The 17,578-nt window shown below is 36.4% G+C and overlaps 1 pseudogene; it reads right to left on the bottom strand.

Moving 5' to 3' along the window:
• Window positions 1-5,611: 5,611 nt before the first annotated feature.
• On the bottom strand, window positions 5,612-13,590 carry LOC110196334 (vacuolar-sorting protein SNF8 pseudogene; annotated as a pseudogene).
• Window positions 13,591-17,578: the final 3,988 nt, after the last annotated feature.

The following is a 17,578-nucleotide window of genomic DNA, read 5'->3' as shown; positions in this document are numbered from 1 at the left end:
CATCCTTGTTTCACCCCGATCTTATTGGAAATGCTTCTAGCCTGTCCCCATTACATATAATGCTTGCTGAAGGTTTTAGATAGTGCTATTTATTATTTTAAGGAAGACTCCATTTATACCTATGCTTTCTAGTGTTTTTAATAGGAATGTGTTGTATTTATCAAAAGCTTTTTCTGCATCTATTGAGATGATCATGTGGTTTCTGTTGGTTTTGTTGTTGATATGCTCAATGATGCTGATAGTTTTCCTAATATTGAACCAACCCTGCATTCCTGGTATAAATCCTACCTGGTCATAGTATTATTCTTGATAAGTTGCTGTAATCTATTTGCTAGTATTTTGTTTAAAATTTTTGCATCTATATTCATTAGAGAAATTGGTCTATAATTTTCTTTCTCTTTTCTCTTCCTGGTTTAGGTATCAAACCATATTTGTATCATAAAAAAATTTGGTAAGACTCCTTCTTCACCTATTTTCCCAAATAGTCTATATAGTATTGGAATTAATTGTTCTTTAAATGTTTGATAGAATTCATGTAAATCCATCTGGCCCTGGAGATTTTTTCCTAGGGAGTTCATCAATGGCTTGTTCAATTTCTTTTTCTGAGATGGGGTTATTTAAGTATTTTACTTCCTCTTCTGTTAATCTGGGCAATTTATATTTTTGTAAATATGTATCCATTTCTAAGATTGTCAAATTTGTTGGCATATAGTTGGGCAAAATAATTCCTAATTATTGTTTTAATTTCCTCTTCCTTGGTGGTAGCTTCACCTTTTCATTCTTGATACTAGTAATTTGGTTTTCTTCTTTCTTTTTTTTTTAAATTAACCAAAGGTTTATCTATTTTTTTTTTCATAAAACCAGCTCTGTTTTATATTATTAGTTCAATAGTTTTCTTAATTTCAATTTTTTAATTTTTCCTTTGGTTTTCAATATTTCTAATTTGGTGTTTAATGAGGATTTTTAATTTGTTCTTTTTCTAGTTTTTTAGTTGTATGCCCAATTCATTAATCCCCTCCTTTTCTATTTTATTTTTGCAAGCATTTAGAGATATAAAACTTCCCCTAAGAACTGTGTTCACTGCATCCCATAGTTTTGGTATGTTGTCTCATTATTGTCATTCTCTTGAATGAAATTATTGATTGTTCTATGATTTGTTGTTTCACCCATTCATTTTTTAGGATTAGGTTATTTAGTTTCCAATTAATTTTTAGTCTATCTTTCCATGGCCCTTTATTACATATAATTTTTATTGCATCATGATCTGAAAGAGATTCATTTAATATGTCTGCCTTTCTGCACTGGATTGTGAGGTGCTTATGTCCTAGTACATGTCAGTTTTTGTGTATGTGCGTACTGCCAGAAAAAGTATATTCCTTTCCATCACCATTCAATTTTCTCCAGAGCTCTACCATATCTAACTCTTCTAATATTCTATTCACCTACTTAACTTCTCTTTTCTTTGTTTTGTAGTTAGATTTTTCTAGTTCAGAGAGGGGGATGTTGAGGTCTCAAAACTAGTATAGTTTTGCTGTCTATTTCTTCCTGTAATTCCCTGAACTTCTCTAAGAATTTGAATGGTATACCATTTGGTGCATATATGTTTAGTAATGATATTACTTCATTGTCTATGGCACCTTTTAGCAGGATATAGTTTCCTTTCTTAACTCTTTTGATAAGATCTATTTTTGTTTTTGTCTTGTCTGAGATCAGGATTGCTACCCTACTTATTTTTTTTAACTTCAGCTGAAACATGATATATTCTACTCTGGTCTTTTACCTTTACCCTGTGTGAGTCCCTTTTTCTCAGATGTGTTTCATGTAAACAACATATTGTAGGATTATATTTTTTAATCCATTCTGCTATCCACTTCTGTTTTATGGGAGTGTTCATCCTATTCACCTTCATTTTTGTGGTTATTATCTGTGTCTTTCTCTCCACCTAATTTCACCTCTGTTTATGCTTTTCTTTATCCTTTCTCCCTTTCCCTTTTCACCAATGTTTTGCTTTTGAACACAGCCTCCCTCAGTCCCTCCTCCCTTTTATTAGCCCCCTTCTTTTCTTCCCCTTTACCTTTACTACTTCTTCTTTCCCTTCACTACCCCGTCCCTTTTCTTTCTTCTCCCCCCCACTATCTATAGGGTAAGTTGGATTTCTATACCTAACTGATCATGTTATTCACTTCTTGAGCCAAATCTGATGAGAGGAAGGTTCAAACAATGTTCATCTCCTTCCCTTCTTTCCTTCTACCGTAATAGGTTTTTGTGCCTTTTCCTGCAAGGTAATTTACCCTTGTCTGCCTCCTCCTTTCCTTTTTTCTCAGTACATTTTCTTAGTTAGATCAGATTAATCCACTTACTCAGATCCATTTAACCCACTTTAGTAGTACATCAAAGTCAACTTATACTGCCCCCTTCTGTGTATACTCCTTTCAAATGGTGTAATAACAAAACAGTTCTCAAGAGTTACAGGTGTCATCTCCCCTTGTAGAGATGTAAACAATTTCCCTTATTAATAACATGTTGTTGTTTTTGTCTGTCCCATTTACCTTTTTATGTTTCTCTTCAGTCTTGTATTTGAAGATTAAATTTTCTGGTGAGCCCTAGTCTTTTTTTCAGGAAGGTTGGGAGTCATCTATTTTGTTGAATATCCATCTCATCCCCTTAAAGATTATGCTCATTTTCTCTGGATAGTTGACCTTGGTTGTAATCCAAATTCCTTTGTCTTACAGAACCTGCAAGGTCCTGTGTAATCCTGACTGTGGTTCCACATTTAAATTGTTTCTTTATGGCTGCTTGTAGTATTTTCTGTTTGACCTGGTAATTTTGGAATTTGGCTACTATATTCCTTGGTGTTTTCAATTTGGGATCTCTTTCAGGAGGTCATTGGTGGATTCTTTCTATGGATATTTGACCCTCTGGTTCTAGAACCTCAAGGCTGTTTTCCTTGACAATTTCTTGAAAGTTACTGTCCAATCTCTTTTGTTCATTGTGTTTTTCAGGTAGACCAATAATTTTTAAATTGTCTCCTGGATCAATTTTCCAGGTCAGTTGTTTTCCCAATGAGATATTCTATGTTTTCATCTATTTTTTTTCATTCTTTTGTTTCTGTTTGACTGATTCTCTCTCACAGAGTCATTAGATTCCACTTGCCTAATTCTAATTTTTAACAAATTGTTTTCTTCTACTAGATTTTGTACCTCTTTCCCCATTTGACCAATTTTATTTTTAGGGCCTTGTTTTCTTCAGTGTCCTTTTTTTGCCAGTTGGCCGATTGTAAGTTTTAAGGACTTTCTTTCTACACTTAATTTTTGTCCTTCCTTTTCCAAGCTAATAACTCTCTTGCATACCTCTCATTTATTTTCTTATTTTTTTTTAATTCTACCTCTGTTATTTGACTTTTAAAATTCTTCTTGAGCTCTTCCAAGGAGGCTTTTTGGGCTTCAGATCACTTCATATTCTCTTTTGAGATTCCAGGTGTGAGTTTGTTGACAATGTCCTCTTTAGTATTTCTGCCCTGATCTTCACTGTTCCCATAATAAGAATCAATAGTACATTTATTTTTGCTTGTGGTGTTTGCTCATTTCCTGGCTTTAAAGAGATTGAGCTCTCATGAGTGGGAGCAGGGAGCGCTGACCCAAGTTTCTTGTGTTGGTAGTCTGTGGGGCCTGGTCACTGGCTTTGTGTGCTGGGTCCTCCGATACTAGCAGTTGGAGGCTGTAGGATTCTGGCAACTTACCTGGTGTTGGGCTGGAATCAGCAACACTGGAACTCTAGGGATAGGATTGGGTAACCTGGACCCTGGAGGTTGCCTGCTCACCTGGGTCTTTCCTTCTTTTTGCTTTCTTCAGCTCCTTTCAAATGGATGTTGCAGGATGTTTCTCTGCCTGGGGGAACCCTTGGAGCACTTCCCAGAGTTTTGCTGTTGCCCTGGAAGACTTGGTTGCCATAAAACTCACATGGTGTTTTTTTGAGCCGGTTTCCACTGTTCTTACTGAGGCACTCGGGGATCCTGGTATTGGTGTTTGCCTGTTCAACTACTTGGAGTTCCAGATCTCCCTCTGGTATGCTGAGGTGAGGCTTTCAGCTAGCTTGCTGGGATGCCTCCCATTCTGTTCTTTTCCCTTCCCCCAGGGAAAGAGGGGCCTTTCCCGTGAATCCCCCCCAGCTCTCTGGGCTACTGGACTGCTGCACCCCATCTTTCTTCTGGTTCAATTATTCTAGGGTTTTTCCTGGGGAGATATATTCTGGGCTTTCAGAGGTTAATAAGGAAGGGCAAGAGTGACTTATTTCTTACCCTGCCATCTTTGCTCCCAGAAGCAGAATTCCCATGTCATTTTTTAAAATTTTTAACATATGTTTTTAAAACTTTGGGTTACAAATTTTCTCCCTTTCTCCCTCCCCACCCACCCTCATTGAGAAGGCAAGCATCTCAATGCAGGTTATAGATTTGTAGACATGCAAAACACTCCCATAATAGTCCTGTTGTGAAAAACTAAATTTATTTCCCTTAATCCGTTCCTCCCCCCAATTTATTCTATTCTCTATTTTGACCCTGTCCCTCCTCAGAAGTGTTTAGTTTTGATTATCCCCTTCCCCAATCTGCCCTCCCCTCTATCAACCCCCTGCTCTCTTGTCCCCTTCCCCTTTCATTTTCCAGTAGGGTAAGAGATTTCCATACTGCATTGTGTATATTATTCCCTCCTTAAGCCAAAATCTATGAGAATAAGAATTCACTCATTCCCCTCTCACCTTCCCGTGCTTCTCCTCCACTGTAAAAGCCTTTTCTTGTCTGTTTCATGTGAGATAATTTACCCCATTCTACTTTTCCCTTTCTCCTTCTCCCAGCATAATCCTCTCTCACCCCTTAATTTTATTTTCCAGATATCATCCCTTCATCTTCTCCTCACCTTGTGCCCTTCATCTGTCTGTGTCTACACACATATAATTTTTTTTTCCCCTCTCACTACCCTAATACTGACAAAGGACTCATGAGTTACAAATATCATTGTTCCCTGCAGGAATGTAAACAGTTCAACCTTAATAAGTCTCTTCTGATTTCTCTTTCTTGTTTACCTCTTCCATGTTTCACTTGAGTCTTGTATTTGGAAGTCAAATTTTATATTCAGCTCTGGTCTTTTCATCAGGAATGCTTGATAGTCCCCTGTTTCACTGAATGACCATTTTTTATCGTGAAGGATGATACTCAGTTTTGCTGGGTAGGTGATTCTTGGTTGTAGTCCTATATCCTTTGCCCTCTGGAATATCTTACTCCATGTCCTCCGGACCCTCATTGTAGAAGCTGCTAAATTGTGTGTTATCCTGATTGTGTTTCCACCATACTTGAATTGTTTCTTTCTGGCTGATTGTAATATTTTCTCCTTCACCTGGGAATTCTGGAATTTGGCAACAATATTCCTAGAAGTTTTCCTTTGGGGATCTCTTTCAGGTAGTGATCGGTGGATTCTTTCAATTTCTATTTTGCCCTCTGAGCCTAAAATATCAGAGAAGTTTTCCTTGATATTTTTATTCTTAAAAAAATGTTTATTGTTTGGGCTTCCTTGGTAGATCTTGCTCTGTCTTCCTCCATTCTTCCCACTGGTTGGCTTCCTCCTAGAGTCAGGGGAGGGCCTCCCTGGCTTCCTCAGATGTTATTTCCTGGGAGTACAGGTCTGTGAAGAGAGCTGACAGCCAGTCGTGTGCCTTCCCTGATGCCTGCAGGTCCAGCCAGGCCAGCCCTTCTTTCAGTAGGTGCTCCAGAACCTGCCAAACTCTCTCTGCCTCCCACTTGAAACTTGCTTTGCTCTCACTGACTGTCACGTAACCATTTTTCTCTGCTAGCTGCAGCACCACAGTATGATCCATGTTGAGTTTGGTTGGAACTGACTAGACAGGTAAGTGTCTCCCACAGGAATGGTGAAGCCACTGCCCAGGGCCTTCAGTTTCTCGATGGCCCAGATGAGGTCATCTTGGCTGACATCCTGAGCAAACTTGCTCCTTCCCTTCAATACTCCTAGTGTAGTTTCCCCAGAGTGATCAGACAGGCCAAGGAGTCAACCCCAATGGTGGCACACATGTCTTGGAACTGCAACTAGAACTGAGGATTCTTCCAGATTTCTTGCTTGTGTTTACTGGCACAATTCTTCCAAGTTGGTCTTGAACATGTCCAGCTGCTTTGACATTTAAGTCAGCTGATTCTTGGCCAGGACAGTGTCTCATATTTAGCCTCAGACAGCTTTTTCTTGGTGATGGTGCTAACACCCACCCTCGACAGTGCATCCCTGCCAGCCCACAGGCCACTGGCAGCCCATGTTCAGGGGCTCTGCCGTGAACTGCTCAACTAGGAAATACCCGATAATTTCTTGAAAGATGATGTCTAGGCTCTTTTTTTGATCATGGCTTTCAGATAGTCCAATAGTTTTAAAATTTTCTCTCCTGGATCTATTTTCCAGGTCAGTTGTTTTTCCAGTGAGATATTTCACATTCTCTCTCAGCGCAGTCACAGACTTTTCCTACTGACCTTCTAAGTTGTCTTTGGTGTTCGTGGGTTGAGAAGTCTAGAAACTGCCACAGCTGCCTATGATTCTGTCCTGTGAGGCCTGCTCCAGCTTTGCTGAGGCCTATCTTGCCTGTGTGCTCATGTTGAACTGCATTCCTCTCCCTGCCCAGCATGATATAACTTTCTAATCAACCATCCAGGTTGTCTTGTGCTGGAAATTTGTTTCACTCTGTCTTTTTGTGGGTTCTGCTCTTTTAGAATTTGTCTAGAGACATTTTTTACAGGTATTTGGAGGTGTTTGTAAAAGTGAGTAAAAGTCCCTGCTTTTACTCCACCATCTTGTCTCTGCCCCCTCTATGACTACTGTTATTAGTGCTGCTACTACCTTTAGTGTTAGTGTTATTGCTATGTGTAGTATTGCTATCATGATTCAGTATTACAACTATTACTACTGCTTTTACTACTACTACTAGTACTGCTACTGCTGCTGCTACTACTACTACTACTACTACTGCAACTACTACTACTACTACTACTACCACCACTATAAGGGGTATAATTACCATGGCTATTATTTCTACTACTATTATGTTAGTGTTATTACTAATCATATTATCATTATTGTTGTGACTTCTCACTATTTTCAACAATATTTTATTTTCCCAATTACAGGTAAAAGTAATTTTTGACATTTATCTTTTAAAATTTTGAATTACTTCTCTCCTTTTCCTCCCTGCCTCCTCCCTGCGACAGCAAACATTTTACCATGTTATACAGGTGGACTTTTGCAAAATATGTTTCCATATCAGTCATGTGAAAAAAGAGAAAAAAGAGAAGAAGACACACACAGAAAAACAATGAAGTGAAAAATGCATACTTTGGACTGCATTCAGATTTTATCAGTTTTATATCTGGATGTGGATAGCATTTTTAATCATGAATCCTTTGGAATTGTTTTAGATCATTGTACTGCTAAGAATAGCTAAGTCATTCAAAGTTGATCATCTTACAAAATTGTTGTTACTGTGTACAATGTTCTCCTGGTTCAGCTCACTTAACGTTGTATTAGTTTCTGTAAATCTTACCAGGATTTCTTGAAAATATCCTACTGATTATTTCTTATGGCATAATGATATTCCATTGCAATCATATACTACAACTTGTTCAACAATTCCCAATTGATGGACATAACCTAAATTAACAATTTTTTTTGCCACCACACACACACACACACACACACACACAAACACACTATATAAATATGTCCTTTTTTAAAAAAATCTTTAGGATACAGAAATAGCAGTGGTATTATTGGATGAAAAGGGCATTTATGGTTTCATAGCCCTTTGGGAATAGTTTCAAATGGCTATCCAGAATTGTTGGATCAGATCACATCAGCAATAGTCATTAATGTCCCAGTTTTCCAACATCCCCTTAAACAATTATCTTTTTTTTCTTTTGTGTTATATTAACCAACCTCATAGCTGTGGAGTGGTACCTCAGAGTTCTTTTAATTTGAATATTTCTAATTGGTGATTCAGAGCATTTAAAATGACTATAGATAACTTTGATTTCTTTGTCTGAAAATCAACTGTTCATAACATTTGATCTTTTGTCTATTGGTGAAAGACATATCCTTACATATTTGACTCAATTCTCCATGTATTTGAGAAACTAGGCCTTTTAGAAACACTTGCTATAAATTCCCCCCGCCCAGTTTTTTTTTTAATTTTCCTTCTATTCTTGGTTGTCCTTGGTTTTCTTTGTGCAAAACTTTTTTTAAATTTAATAAAATCAAAATTATTCATTTAACCTCTCATAATGCTCTCTATTTCCTGTTTGCTCATAAATTCTTCCTTTCTTAATAGACCTAGAAAGTGAATTATCCTGCCTCTCCTAATTTGTTATGACATCACCTTTTGTGTCTAACTCATGTATCAATTTTGAACTTACCTTGGTATACAGAACAAGATTTTGGTCTATACCTAGTTTCTACCATTCTCTTTTTCAGTTTTCCCAGCAGTCAAATAGTAAGTTCTTGTCCTGAAAGCTTGGGTCTTTGGGTTTATCAAATACTAGATTACTATGACTATTTACCACTGACTATTGTGTAACTGATCTGTTCTTCTAGTCCACCACTTTATTTCTGAGCCAGTATCACATAGTTTTAATGATTAGCTTTGTATAAAATAGTTTGAAATCTGGTACGGCAAGCCACATTCTTTTACATTTCTTTTCCAATAATTTCCTTGATCTTTTCGACCTTTTGTTCTTCTAATAAATTTGTTGGTAATTTTTCTAGTTGCATAAAATATTTTTGGTAGTTTGGTATGACATTGAAGAAGTAAATTAATTTAGGTAAAATTGTCATTTTTATTATATTTACTCAACCTAAGAATGAGTAATTGATATTTTTCTAATTATTCAGATAGAAATTTATTTGCATGAAAAGTTTTGTAATTGTTTTCATATGATGCCTGGGCTTGTCTGGCACATGTACTTCCAAGTATTTTATATTATCTTCAGATATTTCAGCGGAATTTTTCTTGGTATCTCTTGCTGCCAGACTTTGTTGGTAATATACATATAGGAATGCCGATGATCCAGGTGGGTTTATTTTATACCTTGCAACTTTGATAAAATTTTTAATTATTTCAACCATTTTAAGCAATTCTTTAGGATTCTCTAAGTATATCATCATATCATCTTGAAAGAGTGCTAGTTTTGTTCCTCATTGTCAATTCTAATTTCTTCAAATTGTCAATATTTGTTCCTTTATGTTCATTTTTGCTGGGTAGATGATTCTTGGTTGTAATCCAAGCTCCTCTGCATTCCAGAATATCTTCTTTAAAGTCTTCAAACTCTTTAACATACAAGCTAGTAGATTATGTGTAACCCTAACTGTTAGAATTAGAATTATTTCTTTCTGGCTTCTTGCAGTATTTTCTCTTTAAATAAGAGTTCTGGAATTTTGCCATAATATTCCTGGGAGTTTTCATTATGATATCTTTTTCAGGAATTGAATGGTGGATTCCTTTAATTTCTATTTAATCCTCTGGTTCTAGGAAGTCAGAGCAATTTTTCTTAACAATTTCTTGAAATAGCCTGTCTAGGATCTTTCATTTACTTATTTATTTGTTTGTTTATTTATTTTTGTCATGGTTTTCAGGTAGTCCAAATAATTCTTAAGTTATCACTCCTGGATTGTTTTTTACAGGTCAGTTGTTTTCCAATGAAATTTTTAACATTTTCTTCTTTTCTCACTCTTAGGATTTTATTTTGTTTCTTCTTGATATCTTATAGAGTCATAAGCTTCCAATTACAGAAATATGATTTTTAAGGAAGTATTTTCTTCAATGTACCTCATTTTTCCCTTTGACTAATTCTACTTTTTAATAGCTGTTTTCTTCAGTGAATTTGTATACACCTTTCTCCACATTTTTTGTGCTTCCATTATGAAGCTGTTGACTCTTTTTTTCATAATTCTCTTGAATCACACATTTCTTTTCTCAATTTTTCTTCTACATTTTAAAAACATTTTATTTTATTTGTAAAGTAATTTTTGAGCTTTTCTAGTAGTTCTTTAAGGTCCTGATATCAATTCATATTTTTCTTTGAGGCTGGCATGCATTTTAACATTGCTGTCCTCATCTGAGTTTTTTTTTTGTCTCCCTTGTCATCATAGTACAATGTTCTCCTGTTTTTGCTCACTTCATTCAGCATCAGTTCATGTAAGTATTTCTAGGTTTCTGAAATCCACCTGCTCATCATTTCTTAAAGCATAATAGTATTTCATTGCATTCATATACCACAACTTGTTCAGCCATTCCCCAATTGATGGGCATTCCCTCAATTTCCAATTCTTTGCTACCACAAAAAAAAGCTGTTATACATATTTTTGTATATGTGGGTCATTTTCCCATTTCTATAATCTCTTTGGGATACAGTCCTAGAAGTGCTATTGCTGGGGCAAGAGGTATGCCTAGTTTCACGTTATTTCTGAGAGGAAATGAGGAGAGCTCTGGCAACTTCCTAGCTTTGCCATATTTTGTGACTTTTAAAATTCAGCTCTGTTCCTTGTCTGGAGAAGGCACTGTCCCTAGTTTGGGGCAGTAGAGCAATGCCTTGACCCTGGCCTTCAGGTCTTGGGCTATGAAGGCTTGTTGTTGGCCTGCACTGGGGCTTGGGACCTCACTGCTAGATTACTGGGGCATGGCCTCCTGCTGGCTTGCCCAGACATCCTCCCACTGGACTTTCTTCCAATTTATCCACTTGAGACAGACCTTTTCTGCAACATTCTAAGTTGTTTTGGGCAGGAAACTCCTTTTGTTGGTTGTCCTCTTCCAGAATTAATTTTGAGGCACTATTTTAGATTTACCTGAAGGTACACTTGGGATAGTTCAGCTTCCTGCCTTATTTCACCATCTTGGCCCTGCTCTCTTCTTTCACTACTATTATTGCTATGATCATGGCTACTACTTTTAGTGCCACCACCAATACTGCTAACCCTTTTGCTACTGCATAATGTTACTAATTTATTATTATTGCTGCTACTGCTGCTGATACTCTTACTACTTCCTTCAATAATACTACTATTGCTACTAATACTACTACTACTCATATTGCTACTGTTACAATTATTGTTATTATTACTACTGCTTCTTTAATTACTTGTATTCATTTTTCTACTGTTGCAATTATAGCTACTCTTACTATGTCTACTAATACTAGCTGTGATTTATAGATTTTAAGTTGATCTAAGCGCTTTACATATATCTTCTGTGAAAAATAGTATGTGTCTTTTAGTGTGTGTATGTGTGTGTATATGTGTGTGTGTGTCAGAGAGAGAGAGGGAGGGGGAGAGAGAGAGAGAGAGAGAGAGAGAGAGAGAGAGAGAGAGAGAGAGAGAGAGAGAGAGAGAGAGAGAGAGAGAGAATGACATGAGTACAGTGGTACATTGAGAAAATTTCTTGGTCAGGTAGCAGAAAAGATGAATTAGAGAGCTTGTCCTTGAGCTCATGTGGTTTACAATTAAGATGAAGAATAGGGTGATATTATTATTAAATGTTAATGCAGTTAAAAGAAGTAAATGCATTTTTATTTCACAAAGTTAATGTTAAATGTCCCACTGACTAATATATGCAAAATTAATCCAAACAATCATGGAAATCAACCTAATTGTGGGTGTCTTCTTCATATTCTGAGTGGAACACTTTCTGGTAGTGGGGCATTTTAGGTGAAATATGTTACATAAAATTAACTTCTGGGAACTATTTTTCAACTCTTCACTCCAAAGTTCTCTGATTTGAAGAATTGTAACCTCTTCCTAAAGAGGCCTCAGGACATGAAAAACAAAAGAAAACAAAACAGTTTACACCCAGCAACAATGCGGTTTTAAATGAATAATGTATATAGCACCCCCTACACACACACACACACACACACACATTGTTCAATACTTTTGATGTAGCTGCTGCATTCACTCCTTATTGAATTAGGTTATGTGAGATTTTAAGCAGTTTAGAAGGTATTTTTAAATAATGTTTAAAGTGCACCTATTTGATATTACTACAATTATTTTCAAAGTGCCCATATTTTACCTGCATTTCTGCTCTAATTTCTTCACTTGCATTTCTGAACAGCTGTTACCTCGTCTTTGAATTGTTCTTGTTTTATAATCACCACTAATGAGCCAAGGAGATTTCTACTGCTTCCCCACAAGCTGTAATAAAGAAGACAGACTTTTCAAACTTCCATTCACTTCTGCTCCTATTTAAAGGACCAAATCCAAAATAAAAGGGGGAGGATGTTAGGCTTTAATTAAGGGAACATTTATTGAGTGCCTACTCCATCCAAGGCATTATGCTGTCAGTAGACAAATTACTTAAAAAGCATTTACTACATCATTGTTAATAAGTCAGTCAACAAATATTTATTAAGTACCTCTCATGTGCCAGGCACTATGTTAAGCACTGCTGATTCAAACAAAGGTAAAAGATAGTTCATGCTTTCAGCTCAGTCTTCTGGGAGAGAAACTATACCAAAAAAACAAAACAAACAACAACAAAAAAATGCACAAACAAGTTATATGCTGAATAGATTGCAAACATTCAAGAGAGGGAGTGAAACAGAATTAAGAATAATCCTGAAAATGTTTCTTTGGAAAGAGGATTTTAGCTGAAACTCAAAATCATTCAAGGAAGCCAGAAGACAGAGGTAAGGAGGGAGTCCATTCCAGGCATGAGGGACATCCAATGAAAATGTCCAGCTCATATTTTTCAAGGAGCATCAAGGAGGCGAATGTCATACATTGCAGAGGGGGCAGATTATAAAGAAGTCTAAATGCCTAAGTTCTTACTTTATGCCAGTAAGCACTGTAGATACAAAGATAACAACAGTTCCTGACACCTGACTTTCTATTCCAATGGTGGAAAAATACACAATTAGATACGTATAAGAAAAGTGCATAGCAGATTGGGAGGCATTCTGATGGGGTGGGCACTGCTAGCTTAGTGGTACTGGGACAGGTCTCCAGAAGAAGCCATATGTTGATGTAAGTTTGGAGGAATGACAAGAACTTGAGAAGTATAAATGAAGAGGAAGAACGTTCAAGATATAGCAAATAGCCAGTGTGATGACCATGAGATGGAAGATGTAGTGTACAATGCAGTATGCAGCAAAGAGGCTAGCATAGCTGGAATATTGATTGGGTCACAGAAGAACAAAGTTTAAGAAGATTAGAAAGGTAGGAAGGACAAAGATTACATTTAAATACCAGAATATTTTATGGTTGAGTCTGAAAAAAATAGGATGTCAGCACTGAGAACAGCAAAATAAGAACAAGGAAAGAACAAGAAAACAAAAAAAAATAAAAATCAGTTTGTGGGTAGAAAGGACATGTTGATCCATAGATATATATGGAGTCCATGCAGGCTTTGAACATCCTTATCTAAACTCTACCCTCACAGAAGAGTGAGGGACTATAGGAAGGCTACATTACTCCGATTGGAGGTCTAGTGGTACTCATCAATAGTCTTTGGTGAGTTTGCAATTCCATTGGTTTGAATACTGACTGGTGTGCTGTCGCTCATGATTACCTATGAAGTATTACTTTAGTCAGCCAGACATAAGTTGAAACTAAAAAGGGCCTTTACTAAGATTATTTAGTAAGAACAGTTGGTACGAACCATCTCCTCAAAAACCTGTGACACATTCCACAAAAGTACATAGAGAATTCAAGGGAAAGTGGATTCAGGCTTGACTCATACATGGGGCAATGACTAACTTATAGCTTTTTGTTCTTGGAAGTCCTTTCCCCTTTTATTTGTGGGTGCTCAAGAAGTTAATTTAGAAATGATGAATCTATATTTAGTATGTCTCTAGCTCATAACAAACAGCTAACACTTATATAACACTCATTATGTGTTAGTGATGTGCAAATATTCTATAATTCTTATCCCATTTGATCCTCAAGACAATCTTGGGAGATGGTGGCATTATTATATCCATTTTTTTAGATGAGAAAACTGAGGTTAACAGAAGTTTACATGACCTCCTATGGATATATAGCCAATAAGTATTTGCCAACATATTTGAACTCAGGTCTTCCAGACTCCAGATCCAAAACTTTACACATTCTGCCATCTAGCTGCTTCTTACCTCCCAGTGTGGACACATTGATCAGCCACTGCTGTCCTGTGTGGGATAAATATAAGATACTAATGGAAATATGAGAAATACAAAATGCTCTGGGCATTTTGAAATCGCAATATTTTCCTCAAGCCAAAGGAGAGAGAGAAAAGGAAGAGTTCAAATGCTGAAGTCTAGGCCTCTCTTTCCCTGAAGATATTCCTTCTCAGTGGTTTTAACTAGAATGCTATATTCTCTTTGCTTTTTAGTACTTCCCATTTCTAGTTAACTTGATGCAGGTCCCAGAATGTAGAATGAAATCCTTCAGCCACTAGGAACATATTTTCTGTGTGCTTTCATTTTACTTATTTCAGTGGTTTTCAAGGACTTTTTATTTATCAGTTGAGTCATTTTTCACCTCGGTAAAATGTCAAGTCTAAATTAGGCATGGGATGAGGTAGTTTTGACCCCACCCTAATACATCCAAGATAATTTTAAGAAAGAGAAAACTCATAAAAAGGGAAACCATGAAAAGTTTTTCAAAGCAATCTAATGTGAGGTTTGAAAGATGTTTGAAATTCTAAGACGTGGCAATGAGGAGATCCTGCATTCTAGTCAGGAGGAGATGTTGTAAAGATACAGAGGCATAAGATGGAGTGTTGAGTAGATGAGTAGGCCTTTTGAATTGTTGTGTTTTTTTTTAATAGGTTAAATTTTTGTTTCTAGGCAATTGGGGTTAAGTGACTTGCCCAAGGTCACACAGCTAGTAAGTGTCAAATGTTTAGTCTGAGGCCAAATTTGAACTCAGGTCCTCCTGACTTTAGGGCTGGTGCACTATCCACTGCACCACCTAGCTACCCCTAATAAGTTAATTTAAACTAAGCATTGCACAAAAACAAAAATAATGATGAAATGACTCAAAAATATTGTAGCACCAAGTGAGTGAAGTGGACCCATATGTTGTAAATTTGAAAAAGTTAAAAAAAATGGAGAAGCTTAAAAATTAACCTGAGAATTTTTTTTACAAAGGAAATAGAAAATAGCTGAAACCTTTTCAGTAGGGAAGAATGTCATTCAGTCCAATGTATAAGATGATTTTTTCAATGGTATAGAAGATGAATTATTTGGAATAGAGACCAAAACAGGGAGATAAATGATCATGCTTGTGCTATGATGTCAATGAAAGAAGTCAAAGGGTTAAAATAATGATGATGATAGCTAGCACATATATAGCACTTTAATGTTTGCCAATTAGGATAATGTCATGATGTCAGTGTCGATGGATATGTACCAGAACATGGAGATCAGAAGTGCCTCTGAGAAATTTTGAGTGTGCCTAGCTTGTCAAAGTATAAAGATTAGAGTTTAGAGATTCTTACCTTAAAGGAATATCTCCCACAGAGGTAGACATGAACTATAACTCTCAGGAGTTTGAATGTTTCTCAGAGACTGGAAAAGTCAACTGCTGATTGGTTGATACAAGCCCAGGAGTAAGGGCTGCTGTTGGAAGATCCACCCTCCCTGTTGTCTTTAAAAGTTTGTTAAGTAGCTAAGTGGATCAGTGAATGTAGCCCAAGGCCCAGAGTTAGAAGACTTGTGTTCAAATCCTGCCTCACATACTCAAATAGCTGTGTGATCCTTGGCAAGTAACTTAACCTCTATGTGCCTTAGTCCACTAAAGAAAGAAATGACAAAAAAAATATTGAAGGTGTTAAAATAAGCAAAGAAGAAACAAAGCTATCACTCTTTGCAGATGACATGATGATATACTTAGAGAATCCTAGAGAATCAAGTAAAAACTACTTGAAATAATAAACAACTTCAGCAAAGTTGCAGGCTATAAAATCAACCCACATAAATCATCAGCATTTCTATATGTTACCAAGAAAGCCCAACAGCAAAAGAAAGAAAGAGAAATTCCATTTAAACTTACTGCAGATATTATAAAATATTTAGGAGTCTACCTACTGAAACAAACCCAGGAACTCTATGAACACATTTATAAAACACTTTTCACACAAATAAAATCAGTTCTAAGACATCAGTTGCTCATGGGTAGGCCAAACTAATATAATAAAAATGACAATTCTATCTAAGCTAATCTACTTATCCAGTGCCATACCAAATAAACTACTAACAAATTATTTTATAGAGTTAGAAAAAATAGTAAGATTCATTTGGAAGAACAAAAGGTCCACAATGTCAAAGCATCTAATGAAAAGAAATGCAGGGGAAGGTTGCCTAGCAATTCCAGATCTTAAATTGTATTATAAAGCAGCAATCATCAAAACTGCTTGGTAATGGCTAAGAAATAGGGAGGTGGATCAGGGGAATAGGTTAAATATGCAAAACATAGTGGTCAATGACTATAGTAATCTATTATTTGATAAACTCAAAAACCCCAGCTTCTGGGATAAGAACCCACTCTTTGAAAAAAACTCCTGGGAAAAAAGCTGTACAAACCCCCAAAGCTTGGAACAGTACATTCTCCACATTGGAAGCAGATTCTTACCTTAACAAAGAGTTTAAAACTCAAGTAGTTGTCTGGGATCATGAGCAAACCTTGCAAAAAAAGTCAGACTATATTATCATACTTTGGTGGCAAAGAAGATTAAAACATACAATGAGAAAAAGACAACAAAAAGAAACCTCCCACATGCAAAGCCTCCAAGAAATATATGAATCCATCCAGGCCTTGGAAGAGTTCAAAAGGGATTTTGAGAAGCAAGTAAGAGAAGTAGAGGAAAAACTGGGAAGAGAAATGTAAGTGATGCAAGAAAATCATGAAAAACAAGTGAACAGCTTGCTAAAGGAAACCCAAAAAAATACTGAAGAAAATAACCCCTTAAAAAATCAGCCTAACCCAAATGGCAAAAGAGGTCCAAAAAGACAATGAGGAGAAGAATGCCCTAAAAAGCAAAATTGGCCAAGTGGAAAAGGAAGTCCAAAAGCTTACTGAAGAAAATACTTCCTTAAAAATTAGAATAGAGCAATTGGAAGATAGTGACTTTATGAGAAATCACAACACAGTAGAACAAATCCAAAGGAATGAAAAATTAGAAATCAATGTGAAATATCTCATTGGAAAAACAACTGACCTGGAAAATAGATCCAGGAGAGAGAATTTTAAAATTATTGGACTATCTGAAAGCTACGATCAAAAAAAGAGCATAGACATCATCTTTCAAGAAATTATCAAGGAAAACTGCCCTGAAATAGTAGAACCAGAGGGCAAAATAGAAATTGAAAGAATCCACAGATCTCCCCTTGAAAGAGATCCCCAAAGGAAAACTCCTAGGAATATTGTAGCCAAATTCCAGAGTTCCCAGGTCAAGGAGAAAATATTGCAAGCAGCCAGAAAGAAACAATTCAAGTACGGTGGAAACACAATCAGGATAACACAAGATTTAGCAGCTTCTACATTAAAGGACCGCAGGACATGGAATATAA

This window comes from Phascolarctos cinereus, unplaced genomic scaffold (assembly GCF_003287225.1).
Source record: "Phascolarctos cinereus isolate Bilbo 61053 unplaced genomic scaffold, phaCin_HiC Scaffold_2;HRSCAF=192, whole genome shotgun sequence".
Classification (NCBI taxonomy): domain Eukaryota; kingdom Metazoa; phylum Chordata; class Mammalia; order Diprotodontia; family Phascolarctidae; genus Phascolarctos; species Phascolarctos cinereus.
The sequence above is the reverse complement of the archived record's forward strand: the minus strand, read 5'-3'. Positions and strand labels throughout refer to the sequence as shown.